Source organism: Micrasema longulum, unplaced genomic scaffold, assembly GCF_059751315.1.
Source record: "Micrasema longulum isolate JH-2025_06_02 unplaced genomic scaffold, ASM5975131v1 h1tg000248l, whole genome shotgun sequence".
NCBI classification, from domain to species: Eukaryota; Metazoa; Arthropoda; class Insecta; order Trichoptera; family Brachycentridae; genus Micrasema; species Micrasema longulum.
Window position 1 is genome coordinate 2,059,061 of NW_028277453.1, and position 15,132 is coordinate 2,074,192.

Sequence of the window (15,132 nt, forward strand, 5' to 3'; positions counted from 1 at the left end):
AGTAAATTCTCCATTACCATCTTTCGGAGAATTGTGGCCATTTTTTTTTCTCCACATTCGACCAAACTTCGGGCTGCGTGCAAGAAAGGTTCATTCACCCGGCGAGCAAAAACGCAGCACAATCATAAAAAGTATGTGGAATTCCAATCAACTTCAATTCGCAAAATTTACCCTTTTTATATACAACGAATACTTTACTAAAATATTTTATTAACGCAGCTCAACCCGTCAGTTATGTCCGAGCGACTTTTACTCGTACAGTAAATGAACACCTAGTAAAAAAATAAGGTATTCACATTTTATTCGCTTTTATTTGAGAACGCTACGCGGCTGTTTTTTTGAGGTGTTGTGTATTTGTTTGGCGTTTTGCTATGATTTTGTTGCTTCAGTCTTAAAGAGCGACTCTGCTCTGCAACAAGTTGAAGACTGCTTTGCTTAAATTTTCCGTCAGTATTCTTATGAACGTTGTCTTGTGTGTGTTTCTGTCATTATTTGTGATAACACCGGTAGATTTGTGTCTTTAGTGATCAGCTTTTTAACAGTGTTACAGTTATTAAATTAATAAATTGATGCTTAAATTCATGTATACTTTAGTATAATTGGATTTTTGGTACAGTTTGATTTCTGCTCCAAGTTTACAAGTGCAGTTTACGCGTATCAGATTATGTGGTTTTTGGATCAGATGCACTCTTGATGTACTTCAACTTTGATTGTCTTCAATACATAACTTATTCACAATGTGACACATTTATAATAAATATGAAAAATATTAACATAAAAATGATTTAAAACAGTGTCTCATATTGCGAATAATTGAATTATTATTGTTATTATTGACACATTACATATTCAATTTAGAAGCAGTTCATAATAATATATATTTATTTGTGTCTTTTTTTAAAGTGACAGCTATGATACTATTATATTATATTCATATTATTGAGTGCTTCTTAGATAAAGGAATTTGATCCGATTATTGATTAATTAACATAAAAAATAGAGCAACTCCAAAGACAACTGGTAAGGAATCTTTTATATGTATTTATAAGATTAGGTCAATTGGTTAAATGAATAAAATGGAAGTATGATTATTTTAAATTTTATTATTTAAGTTGTTTAAATATGGGCAGAACGGTGAATGTTACACAGTACAAAGTGGTCACTTAAACCAGCCAATGACAGGTCATAAGTCCTGTAGATGCCTAGACTTCTATATTGCCTTATTAAAAAAGTTCTTCATCTCTGTTGTAAAATGTTAATGTTAACAGCTCCCCAGAGAGTTGAATCCAGTTCTTTTGGACCAACTATAAATATTGTTGATCATTTTTACTGTCATAAACTTTATTTCTTTTTAAAATCTCTAAAAAGACTGTGTTTTCTAATTAATTTTAATTCTAGATAAATGCAATCCATTTTACTGCTAAAAATTTAACAGATCACAGATCACAGATAACAGGCTTATTCCAGTGACCACGTTGGACGCTGGTATAAACGTGGAGTATGTTTCTATGGTCGCTATCCCAGCTCTATATGGGGTATAACTTTATGCAAAGTTTATAAATAAGAATTTTTACTATGCCATCCTTATTTCATCACTATGCCTTGGCTTAATTTTATATCAGGTTTATAAGTAAGGCGTCGCAAGAGGGAAAATTAGTAGTTCACAACGGAGGTCTAATCCCTACTCTGATCTATAAGATCGAAGTATGGACTTGGAAAAACAGGGATGAAAGTAGGCTGAATGCTATCGAAATGCGATCTCTCAGGCGAATGTGTGTTAAAACTATGCACGATCGATGCACAAATGTCGAGATCCGTACATTATGTACGGTTGAGAAAGGCATTATCGACAAAACCAAGAAAGGAGCTCTGCGCTGGTTTGGACATGTAGAGCGAATGGACAGCGAAAGAACGGCTAAAAATATTTACAGCGTGAATGTTGATGGATGCAGATATAGAGGAAGACCGAGAAAGTTCATTTTTTTAATAATTTATTGCCCAAAAAAAATATATTCAAAACTCGTTTATTTATCGTAGCTGCTCCAAATTTAATTTACTTTGGCCCCATTTAGATATTTTTAATACAACATTTTGTGACTTCAAAAAAAAACTTTTTGAAACACTGCAAAATAAAACATTTGTCAGTGTGTAACTAGTTTATGTTCCTTTAATTATGTTTAGTTTATTATAATATAAAAATTTTGAATTAGTAAACTATATTATAAAAATCCCTCTCCTCCACTCTATTTCCTCATCCCTTAACCTTCTTAAGAGCTTTTTTTTCTCATGTCTTATATAATATATTATTTTTCTCTTTACTGTGTAACATGTTCTCTCATTATATTTGTAAAAAAACTTTAACTGGATGTATGTACTATTTTTTTATATTTTGTATTCTTATATAACAACTGTAGTTTTTCCTTAATAAATAAAAAAATAAATTAAAGACGTGGCATGACCTAATGCAACAAATACTTGAAGATGGACCTGTCAAAAGTCTGAATAATCGGCGCGCGTGCATGAGAAGATGTATGAATGTAGAGGAAGCGAGATCCTTATGCAAAGATCGAGTGATGTAGCGTTCTATCTTCTCTGCCTACCCTTACGGGGAAACGGCGTGATGGTTTGTTGTTGTTGCCCTCAATATTTTGCTGTTTTGAGCCCAAGTGAGGTGCCATGATTTGCATATGGTAATACGTTACACAAAATACGCTTTTTTTTGTTTACTTTGATTGTATGTATATTAATAAAATAAAAAAACAAAAAATAATCGATGTTATTCTTCATTAAACAATGAACAACCTTAATAAATAAATACGATTAAAAACACAAATTTCTCTTACATTTTAAAACAGCCAATTGTGTGACAATAATGTTATCGCATTATTCATGTAAATATGTATATTATTTTTATTGAAAAAAATTGACAAAATATGTATAAAATAACAATATGTTTGGTACATACATAATTAATAATAACGTTTCTACCTCTCTAATAGAGTGAAAACTCGTGTTTGGAGAGGGAGTTCGTTTTACATTTATTTTTATACATATAAAAATATGCACATACACATATATTTTATATTTTAAAAGATACACAATTTTTTACTGTATGGAGTTCAGGCGGTAGGTCTCGTGTGTTTTTTAAAAATTAAAATTGAAATGTTTTAATATTTGGTATTGATTTTAAGATTTCTGGAAGTTCAAGATGCAGTTGTATTGCATCTGTGTAAAGTTAAATTATTTGGATTCTATAAATACTTTCTTTCCGATTAAACTAGGCTCGGAGGACTGATAAAATGTGTCCCGAAGTGCCGAATATTTAAGCATGTCACTATATCCTGCTAGTATTATATTAGCGGCCTCCGTGGTGTAGTGGTCAAGACGCTTGACTCACGCACGGGAGGTTCCGGGTTCGATTCCCGGTGAGAACACAAAAATTAAAATGTGATTTTTCTCAAGCCTGGGTGCTCTGTGATGTAATTCACCACTGTAATTAGGCCCCCTGGCCTGTTGTGGTGCAAAAAAAAAAAAAAAAGTAATAAAAAATGTAATAAATATGTAATTTGGTTTGTTGGAAGAAATTGACATTTGGCATTGAGCCCGCTAATGTGTAAATTGTATTGTACATAAAGTCAAATAAATAAATAAATATTTTAAATGCGCACCTGCATGTATTAGGAATGTGCTATCTACTGTATTTTTAACGTGCACAATGTGCTAAATATATTAATCTACATATGTATTTAGAAAAAAAAAATTGAAAAAAGATACAATATTTAAATTTTCAGACTATTTCCTAAAAGTCGTAAATAACTTGTGCTGGAAAAATGGCAATCAAGTTGTGGTAGAGTGGAATTTGAATTTGGGACCTTTGGTCCGCGAGTCCACAAAACTAGCGCGGGAGCACAACCCGGTGCAAATATATAATTAATTATTTGTTTACTTTTGTGTACCAAGTATTTTTAAAATTAATAACTTATATGTAAGTATAAGTTATTACATCATTACTTTTAAGTAGTTTATTACAATTTTTTGAGACACAAGTCCCTACTCCATGGGACGTAAATTCCTGTGTTGAGTTCGGACGAGTAAATAGTTGACACAGACATACAAATATATCACCACAAATATTAAATTGGATCAGAAACACAATAATAATACGTACTTCTCAGAGTAATATGCCGCTAAAGGTGTAGAGCCGCCTGCGCCCATACGAACAAGCATCATTCTTGGATTATCAATCACTATCACGAAGTTAGCTATAGTTATTAGCAAAACAATAGGCCGTAGGTACTCAGGTTGAGAATCGCAAACGCAGTGACCAAACCGTCGTTACACGCCTGTTAAACCAAAAACCAAACGAAAAATTTGCAACGCTTTTGTTCTGTGCAATAAAACGAAATCCCGTCGTTTATTATAAATATAATGTGTAACTTCAGTAAACCTTCAATTATCCGGATTGATGAGTGCCAGATTTAATAGCTTTCAAAATAATACAGAAAATTCTATCACACTCAAAACTTCCTTGAAAATGTTCAGCAAATTTAATTGCACATTAAATTGAAATGAAAATTTTCTTATTAATTTTTAATTTCCTGTTATCTACCTGGATATTTTGTGATTTGGATGGCTGGAGTTCGGATAAACGGAGTTCTACTGTGTATTTTGAATGTGCATCTAGATGTTTCGAATGTACGCCTATATATTTGAATGTGCACATATATTTCAAATATGCACTAAAATATTTTTATGATGTAACCGGGTTTCTTGTGAATAGACCTTATTGGAAATTTAAGGAATGCGTTCACTACGCCAAATCTATTTAAACAGCTGTTTCGCATGAATGTAAACACAAATTTGTTTACAGAATGCAGAAAACTGCTGCATTTTTGTTGACAAATAACTGTAAGATTATGTCTGATGATTATAATGTATTAAATTAAAGCGGATAAGAAAACCTCGCTTAAAAATATGCGGCATTTAATGTTTACAAATATGAATTTTAATTAATTTCGCAAGTTTGGGGTAGAGTGGTATTCGAACCTCGGACCTCTGATCCCTGAGTTCGCAATACTAGCCATGGGATCACAACCCGATTCAAATACTTCTACGTTCCATATACAAATAGGTTCAATCTTTATTAAAAATTTATTATTTAAAAATAATTATTGTTTCCAATATTGATAACAGCTGTGTTATAGGATACATTGAAATTGATATTAAATTTGTTTTATTGAGTGTAAATACGCCACTCCTAATTAGCATATCTAAGAATCTAACAATGTTTTGAGTATGTCCAAATGCTTGTAGACTGGCTGGATATCCTCCCTAGGGAGTTATTTATCTTTAAATTTGTTGCAACAGAGAGGGAAGACATTGTTTTCAGGCGTTGCCTAGTAGGTGATTTGGTTCAGCCGGATGAATCTCACCCACATGATAAAGGTTTCAGCTCTTTTACTTCACAAAAGTCAACAGATGGAAAAGTTGAGGAAATTTAGATGTTCAAACATAGGCAGAATGGTGAATGTTACACAGTGTGTAAAATGCCCACTTAAACCAGCCAATGACCGGTCATAAACCCTGTTAATGCCTAGACTTCTACATTTCCTTCTCAATAAGGTTTTTTTTTCTCTGTTGCAACAAATTTTAATATGTCTAAGAATCGTTTATATAAACTAGATTTTTGTTGCCCGATCAAAAAAAATATTTTAATAATTTTATAACTTTTTGTACATAATGTAAATTGTTCATTGGCAGGCTTATTGCCAAATGCATTCTGTAGGCCGATACATAAAATTAAAACATATGAAATATATACCAATAAATGTTATTATTTAACCACTTAATGACTTTGTATGTCTACTGGTTTCGAGACGTACCCGTCTCTTTGTCAGTACACTCAATACACCAACATGCAAACACTATAATGAGGACGGTAAAGGCGATAGTGTATTTTAGTATTTGCATGTTGGTGTAGTGAGTGTCCTGACGAAGAGATGGGTACGTCTCGAAACCGGTAGATATAAGAAGTTCGTAAGTGGTTGAATACTAATATTTACGTACATTAATTTAAATGTTTGACCAAAAAGTTAATGCTTTGAACATAAAAAATAAAAACTTATCATTCTATTTTGTGTACTTCCTAGAAAAATTATATTTTTTTAAGGAATGGTTGTTCTTTCAGCCTATAAATACCAGAATCCGAAATAAAAACTTTTTTTTCACTCTATAGTGTAATAATACATCCTTTTACAAAAGGTGTATGAGAAATATTTATTTATAAATTTCTGCTAAAAACAGCCAGACCGTTTTCATCCAAAAAACTATAAAAATTTACCTTATGAAAATAATGCTGATCACAAAAACGGAATTATTCAATTTGCAGAAAACACCCCAGGACTAGAAAAATCTTACGGTACCGTAAAACGGGGTTAAATTGCATCACTTTTTAATAACTTTTCAGCTATAATGATTTTTTTCATCGAGGAGATGAGTAGTGTTTTTGAAAATAAATGTCATGGTTATATAATATATTTCCTTTACTTTTTTGTGGTTATAAGTATATTTTGTAGTTTCATATACAAGCTATAATTTTTTGAAAAATGATGCAAAGTAAGCCCTAGGGCGGGGTGACATTGCATCACTTTTTTTTTCCTTCAGTATCTTAATAGATTCCACATGGACATGGAAATATTAATATTAATATTTTTTGGTAAATTTAGTAAGAAATACTGGTATTATCAAATACATGACAAAATTCAACATACGAAACCACTTTACTCACCTTAGAATGATACACACTGTTGAAGATGTGATAAGAATTACCTATAGAAATTATTCATAAAAACTGCACAACCAACCCAAACCGCTAATCGCTCAGTACTAAAGTACCATATTGAATGGAAAATAACCTTAGGTAAGAGTGAAAAGTGACATCCATTGAATATTTGGAGAAACAATGAGTTATTGTTAGTAGCAATGACAACAGGTGTCTCTAAAAACTTTTTTTTTTTTATGCAATGTTACCCTTGATGGTGCAATTTAACCCCGTTTTACGGTACTTAAACATTCATTTACACTGTTCAAATACATAATAAGATTCTTATTTGTAATACCAAAAAAACTAATGTATTCATTGTTAATCATTTGTCAATTCACTGATAATTTGATAATAATTTACTCTTCTCACAAAGGCGCTATTATCTCAGTTTCACTTTTCCATGGCTGGCTGCTTTCTGCATAACTGCGTTCATTTCATAGTCCCTTGACTGGTACCCGAAGCGTAAGACTGATCATCTTATCGTCCTTTAACAAACAAATGTGATTATTTACGCTGCGATTGGTGTACCAAAGCAGTGCCCTATGCACCATTACGTGCGGAAAGGGAATGATGATGATTGATGATACTTGATTACTATTCCACGAATAGTCTATCCATCCATCTTTTTGCGGTCAATTAACGGTAACATTTTTTTGGACTTCCTTTCTATTATAATAATAGAGTATTAGTTTAAATAATTATTGCAAGGAATTAGTTTTAACAGTAGTTTATATAAAATATCTCAATTGTAATATTTTTTTAAAACTGTCTTGAAATCAAATAAACAAAAATTAAAATATGTTTTTATTGATTTTTTTTACTATGAAAGATTAAAGTGTAAAACACCTTTTAAATATATACTTTGAGCCAACCATGTCTGGAATAAAACCGGAAATCTTTTTCATGGTAGGCAATCGTTTGGACCATTGAACCGCGAGGCGAACTACGATGATTTATCTATGGTTTTAAAAATATTATTATTTGGAGTTTTTCACGTTTATGATTGTAAAAAAAACGACATTAGAAGCATGGTTTTGTATTAATATACAATATTACAACAGTGGTGAAGAACCTTTATAGATGGGAATATAGATGTCTAGGCATTTATACGGCTTATGACCTGTCGTTGGTTGGTTTTAGTGGCCCCTTTACACACTGTGTAATATTCACTAACTTCTGAGGTTAAGTTTCATTCTGTCCATGGGCTCTGTAGCTGCAAGACATGACGTAATCTAGCTCTAATAAAATTAAACTATAATTGGAAACGAGGAAATAGAATCCCAATCGCACGTGCGATGTGCAGCTGCAAGACGTGTTCAGCGCCAAAAAGTGAAAGCAAATTTCAAAGAAAGGAGAGCTCTAAATGCGTATGAAGAGAGGACCAGGGCGTATATACCCCCTCGCATAGTAAAGATAAAGAGACTCGCGAACGAAATAAAGAATAGTGATTTAAATAAAAATAAAATAAAATTGGTTTTAAAAGTCCTTTTCTTAAATTCTAAGTTTATTGTGTAAAAAAAATAAAAAAATGGGGAAACCAAACAATTTAAAACAGTGTCAAAAAAAGTGTTTGTTTATTATGTTTTATATATTTCGGTATCAAAAAAGACTTGATTTAGTTGTATTGAATTTTTTAAAACTTTTATTTTATTGATATAATTGAGATTTTTTTATTTTTATGGAAACATTATTATATTGTGTTAACAAAATGTTTAAAGAGAGAAATCCCTGCAAAAAAACTGCTTTTGCAGTTTGGCGGAAATTAAAAAAATTGTTTAAAAGAATGCTTATGTGAAAAAAAATAAAAATATATTTATTGCACAGCGCCGTTGAGATAATTTTCACAACAATGGCGCTGTATAAATTATTCACAACAATAATTATGATAGAGCGGGGTGCGAACCTCGGACTTTTGATCCTTGAGTCCACGACACTAGCCACAGGACCACAACCCGATTCAGAAAATCAAATTCACCTGAACACATTTTTGGAGAACTTGGCCTTAAAGATTGAGCAAGCCTGTTTTAAATAAATTTGAACTTAATTAAATAATAACTCAGTGTGCGTGTTAAGTATCTTAAGTTTTGAAAGGTTTTTTTTGTCAAATGATCAGCTTCTAATGTTTATAAACTGGTTTATAAGCTCTCTATATCAGTATGTAATGAACGGAAAATATTTTGACATTAATTTTTTTATTCACGACTCATTACAACACAAAAAAGGATTGCCAATTAACAATCACACTTGATATACAGGATGTTCTTTTAACCCTGTCACATCCAAAACCACGATGATCAGTATGAGCAAGAAGACATATTGGCACATTAAAATATTTTTTTAGAACGAATAAAATTAGAAAAAATAAAATATCAAAAAAAGCAAATGGTTGCTTACTTCTGAAGGGGCGAAACGAGGAGGGGGAAGGGGGGAGTCTGATACTGCGCCGCGCTCCCCTCACTTCTCCCTTGCAGAAGTAAGCAACCATTTGTTTTTTTTAAATATTTTATTTTCAAAACATTTTTTTGTTCTAAATTTTTTTTTTAATATGTCTTCTTGCCCATATTGATCATCGTGGTTTCAGATGTGACAGGGTTTAAATAACACCCCGAATAGTATAAAATATAACATTAAATGTACTTTACAGACATCAATGAGGAAGTTCATTTCTAGGGGAAATTGGATATTTAAAATGTTTTCTTACACGTGGCAAAAATTAGAGCATTTTATTGTACCACGAATTTTCTCGATAAAGTATATTTAAAAAAATCCTACTTTGAACCACGTCACAATTTCTTCCAAATCAACCAACGATTGAGTGTTGCGGTAGATGTCCAGTTGTCAGAGATCAGTCTAAAGCTGGGTTCACCCGAGGAAATAAAATGGACATGACAATATTGGGCTTTTTTGAAAATTTTGTTCGGAATGATTTATAACTTATATACAGGGTGTTCTTTACACCCTGTCACATCGGAAACCATGATTATCAGTATGGGCAAGAATACATATTAGCATATTTAAAAAAATATTTAGAAAAAACATTTTTTTTTAAAAGAAAATATTTAAAAAAAACAAATGGTTGCGTACTTCTGCAGGGAAAAAGCAAGGGGGGGCGCCGCCACGCGGTTGACGGTATATCAGACTCCCCCCTCCCCCTCCTTGTTTCTCCCCTGCAGAAGTAAGCAACCATTTGTTTTTTAAAACATTTTATTTTTGTAAATTTTATTCGTTCTAAAAATTTATTTTCATGTGCCAAAATGTCTTCTTGCTCATACTGATCATCGTGGTTTCGGATGTGACAGGGTTTCAAGAACACCCTGTATATAACCGTTTCGTTTTACTTTCAGTACTCATTTTTAAATTGTACAAAAAGAACGGACACTAATTATCTTAACGCCTAATGAAACAGCCAATGGACGTTCCACAGAAGCATCACATATTTAGTACTATTTGAAGTCCGTGACACTTCCGGTAGGTGAAGCGTTCAGTAAGGATTGAGGTTATGTACGGAAATAGACAAGCGCGTGCCACTCGTAAAAAACCGCGGGAAATTAAAATTTAAAAAAATAAAAAAATCTCTCGCTTTAAAATATTCCACAATATCCGACCGGCTGTTTTACGTCTACCGAATTCGATTTGTTTTTTTTTTTTAAATAAACCAAAGTGGTAAAATGATCAGTAGGTAGGTAAATAATTTGAACATACTCAAAATATTTCTGGCTAAACACCCGGCGTAAAATAGAAAGAATCTCACTTACTTTAATAATGGTTCAAGCTCTTAACTCTTAAAAGACTGTGGTAAATAATCCCTTTGCGCGCGGTGATGTAACATCGTGTTACCACTAGTAAAAGACGGAATATTCTGAAGTTCAGACATTTGAAAAATATGAAAAACATAGAAACAAACTGTTTAATAATTCGTTTTCCATAACTTATGTGAATAAACATATAATTTAGCCCTGTTATAGCAAATAAATTAAAAATCATAAATACGCCGCTCACGTTACGCGCGTGCGCCCCCTATCATTGTCATTAACCAACTGAAGGCTAAATCTGTTTTAGATGACACCCGCCGCAGAACAGCGTCTGTCTTTTCTGTTATGACTTATATCTTCGTGCTCTCTCTTGTATAAGGTATATGTATAGATGTGTTGCTGAATTAGCGGACATTCATTCTTCGCGTAGCAAGGATAAATATTTTTTGAATAAACATTTAGCATAGTTATACAAATTTTACTTTCCAAGTCGGGTATGAAAATGTCCATTTGAAGATTAAAAAAAATACGAATTCATCACTCAATAAAATAAGAGAGATATATCAAGTCTTGTGTCCTATGTCGACTTGTGTGACATCACAGCCACACAAGAGTTAACGTCATCAAAATCAACTGGTAGGAATTGAACAAATAATATAGATGATGATTGGTAAAATGGTGAATGATACAAAATGTGTAGATTTACCACTTAAACCAGCTGATGACAGATCATAAACCTGCAAATGCCTAAATCGTTATTTTGAAATACTGTTATGTTGATATAGGATATCTGTTTTGAAAATTCTCCAAGATAATCTATATATATATATAGTTGGATAATTTATATAGCGCCATTTTTGTGAAAATCACCTCAAGGGCGCTGTACAATTAATAAATATTCCAGTACGTCTTGCAGCTACAGAGCGCATGGACGGTTGGGATTCTAGTTCCTCGTTTTCAATTAAGATCATCAAAAATTATAACAGATAGGAGCTAGATTACAGAACGTCTTGCAGCTACAGAGCGCAAAGACAGTTAGAAATTTAGCCCCCATTTACACATTTTAAAAATTGACAAATAAATTTAGTGTATTAATGATATTTAATTTTTTTTTTTTAAATATGAATAGTAAAAAGGAGTAAGATTACAACACGTCTTGCAGCTACTAAGCGCATAAACGATTGGAATTATAGACCCCATTTACAAAATTTAGGTATTTTAAAGTTGATATATGAAAGCTAGATAACCAATCATCGTGCAGCTACAAAGCGCATGGACGAGTGGAATTCCAGCAAAGTTATGATATCAATAAATTTATAAAAAAAATAGAGCATAGTAGTAAATTGGTCAAGTGTTCATACCAAGAAGTAAGCAATAAAAAACTAAATAAATCAAACACTGTTTCAACCCATGGTTAACAAAGGGAGATAGATGTCCGAAGAGAAGCTTTTGTAGACAGTAGGTAGATACCGTCCATAACTCCACGTATCATAATCGGTGTTGTTTGCAAAAATTTGGTCATAAATGCGTAAATATTGTTCTAATAAAATACTGTTGTAAACATTTTCAATTGACATAATCTTTCTCTTTACGCACCCAATGGTGCATAGGGCATTGCATTGGTAAACCAATCATTTTTGTTAAATAAAGGTAAGATGATATTGATCCATTCCAAGGACTATGAAATATTCTACTCTAAAACATCCCCTTTTTAAAATAGAAATATTTAATCTCAACCGTGTCGGATATCGAACCTGAGATCTCTTGCATGGTTGGCAAACGCGCCGACCATTCCCCTATGAGGTGGACAATTAAATTTATTTTATTTATTATATATACGGCCTAAGCCAATTACAACAGTTACATGAAGAAACATTAATGGAAGAAACTGAACAAAAAGAACATAAAACTATTTAGCAAAGACAAACAAGGGCAAAACAATAATTGTATACAATACATTCTTAAAAACGAAAGATCTAAGACTGCGAGCTAAACCATTCTAATCCAACTTCATCCCACACTGTTTAGTCGCGAAGAGATCTACGAAAAGCCGGAAGATCTATCCCAAAGAATTCCAAGTCGTGTGATGAATTGACTAATCTACACATTCTGGACATTGGTGCATAAAAACCAAAGTTGCCCATAGAAGATTTTATAAATAGCAGATTTTGACTTCTGGTGACACGGTTGGGAACATGAAAAGAAATTGATTGCAAGAGAGATGGGACATCACTTAAAGCATTAAGTATTTTGAAAATGCATATAAGGTCCATCTCAGTTCTATGTCTCTCCAATGAAGACAGATTAAGAGATTGCTCTATTTCAAAATAGGAATAATTACCCCTTTGTAATCCGAGCAACCATGCCACTTTTCTTAGAAAACGGTGTTGGACAGACTCGATATGGTCAATATGAGTCCTGTAGAATGGAGACCAAATAGGAGAAGCGTATTCTAGATGGGGTCGAACTTGTGAGCAATAAAGAGTTTTGATGGTATTAATATTTTTGAAGTCCGCCGTCACTCTATTGATAAAACCGAGAAGTTTGAGAGAATTCTTTACAATATTATCAATGTGTTCACGATAGGAGAGTTTACTATCTAAAGTAATGCCAAGATCCTTTATTGACGAAACCATTGAAAGGGAAGTATTTTTTAGTTTGTTGTTGAATTGTATAGGTTTTTTTCGTCGCGAGAAAGATATTATTTTACATTTAACTTTGATTAACAGTAATATTTTATTTATCAAGCAATTTTATTCTAATAAAATGTTGCCCGGTGTATGGCCGTTTTCACAATGCAAAAACTCGACCGGCCCGATAAAATAACATAGGGTGGATTGACTTTTATTGTGAAATAATTAATTTTTAAAATTGTTTTATTTATCAACTGGCAATCGAACGCACCTACCAGTACGTCACGAGGCCGACTTATCTCCCAACTAAAGAAAAAAAACGCAAAAAGAAAATAAAAAATAAATATCTACCCACCCTAACTTTACCATAATGGGTAGTTTGGCACAATACATGTTAAATGAGCTTAGTACAAACAATTCAAAGAGTAAATAGTGGGCGCATTTATGTCAAAATTATTAATCATTTTCAGCACTTAATGCCATTTTAATTAAAATGATGTCAAATGTAATCGATCTACAAGCAATAAATAATGATTTAGAATCGATAAACTTAAACGTTTTGAAAGTTTTAATTAATCACCCATTTTAATGCTGACGAAAAGTTGATCGATAAAAGATATCGTACTGTCGCTAGAATACATAAATTCGAGGAAAGGAAATTAAATTGTATTTGTCCATTCAAATCTTAATTATAATTTGTTAAAATGTGCTTGACAGAAAGTTTTCAAATAAAATATTACAGCGTGTCTACTAACGCAAATGAAATTTGTATGTTTACTTAGTTCGCCGACATGCACGAACACATTAACCATTGGCGTATTAAACATTTGAACGCATTGTACACTATTTCTTTTACAAAAGTCAACAGAAATGGAAGAAAAATGGATGTTCAAACATTTACATAATGGTGAATGTTACACAGTGAGAAAAGTGATCACTGAACCCAACCAATGGTAAATCTTAAGCCCTGTAAATTTCTAGACTTCTAAATTCCCTTTTCAAAGGAGTTTTCCACCTCTGTTGTAGTCTTATATAATATTGATAGCTTTCTTGGGGGTGGAATCTAGTCCGTGTCTATAAACATTTGGATTTACCCACCCAAGATATTGACGAAAATTATTTTTAAAAAAAAATTTATTAACTTTAAACCTTTTGAGGAGTGCGGATATTTATTCATTAATTTGGCAATTGAAGTCTGAACAAATGCATTACTTAAAAATTCAATTATTTTTCCACCTGTCAGATTGTTGGAAAAACAAAATGGAAATTTCGATAGTGTTGCCAGGGTAGTAAATTTTCTTACCCTACTTTGCTGATCTAATGAGAGAATGAATGAAAATTGAATCTCGAATTAAACAACTCTGTGGTTGACGTTTATTTATTTATTTATTTATTTACGGACAAAGTCCATTATAAACATTACAATTAAAAGAAATTTTTACAAAGGAATAAAAAAATATAAGGAACAGAAATAAGCAGCAAAGACAGATGATAGATTTTTTAGATTAAGTAAAAAGCATAGGCTAACTATACAGATTTTTTAGCTGATTTGTAAAGAAAGACATCCTTACACCATAATAATCAAGATCTTGATGATCGTTCACCCGCCTGATCATTCTGGGCAAAGGCGACTGTGCACCATAATTGGTCCTGTAGTGACCGAGGAAAAGCATTTCATTATTTCTTAGTCTACGGGTGGGAACGTTAAAAAGAATCTTTTGCAAAATTTCAGGGGCATCAATGAGACAGTTCATAATTTTATACATGCAGATTATATCTGCAATGCATCTGCGTTTTTCAAGACTTGATATGCTTAAAAACCTCTCCATATCAGAATATGAATAGTCTCCTCTTTCCAATCCCATCTTCCATGCAATTTTTCCTATAAAACGATGTTGAACTGATTCAAGGCGCTTGATATGAA

General features: G+C 32.3%; 1 protein-coding gene across 1 annotated transcript in view; it reads left to right on the forward strand.

The window, feature by feature from the left end:
- The first annotated feature begins 467 nt into the window (after positions 1 to 467).
- LOC148283338 (uncharacterized) overlaps positions 468 to 15,132 on the forward strand; it is an 86,214-nt gene continuing 71,549 nt past the window's right edge. The window contains exons 1-2 of the mRNA XM_088223670.1: positions 468 to 506; positions 904 to 1,020. The gene's annotated coding sequence lies outside the window, so the exon portion shown is untranslated. The remainder of the gene's footprint in view (positions 507 to 903; positions 1,021 to 15,132) is intronic.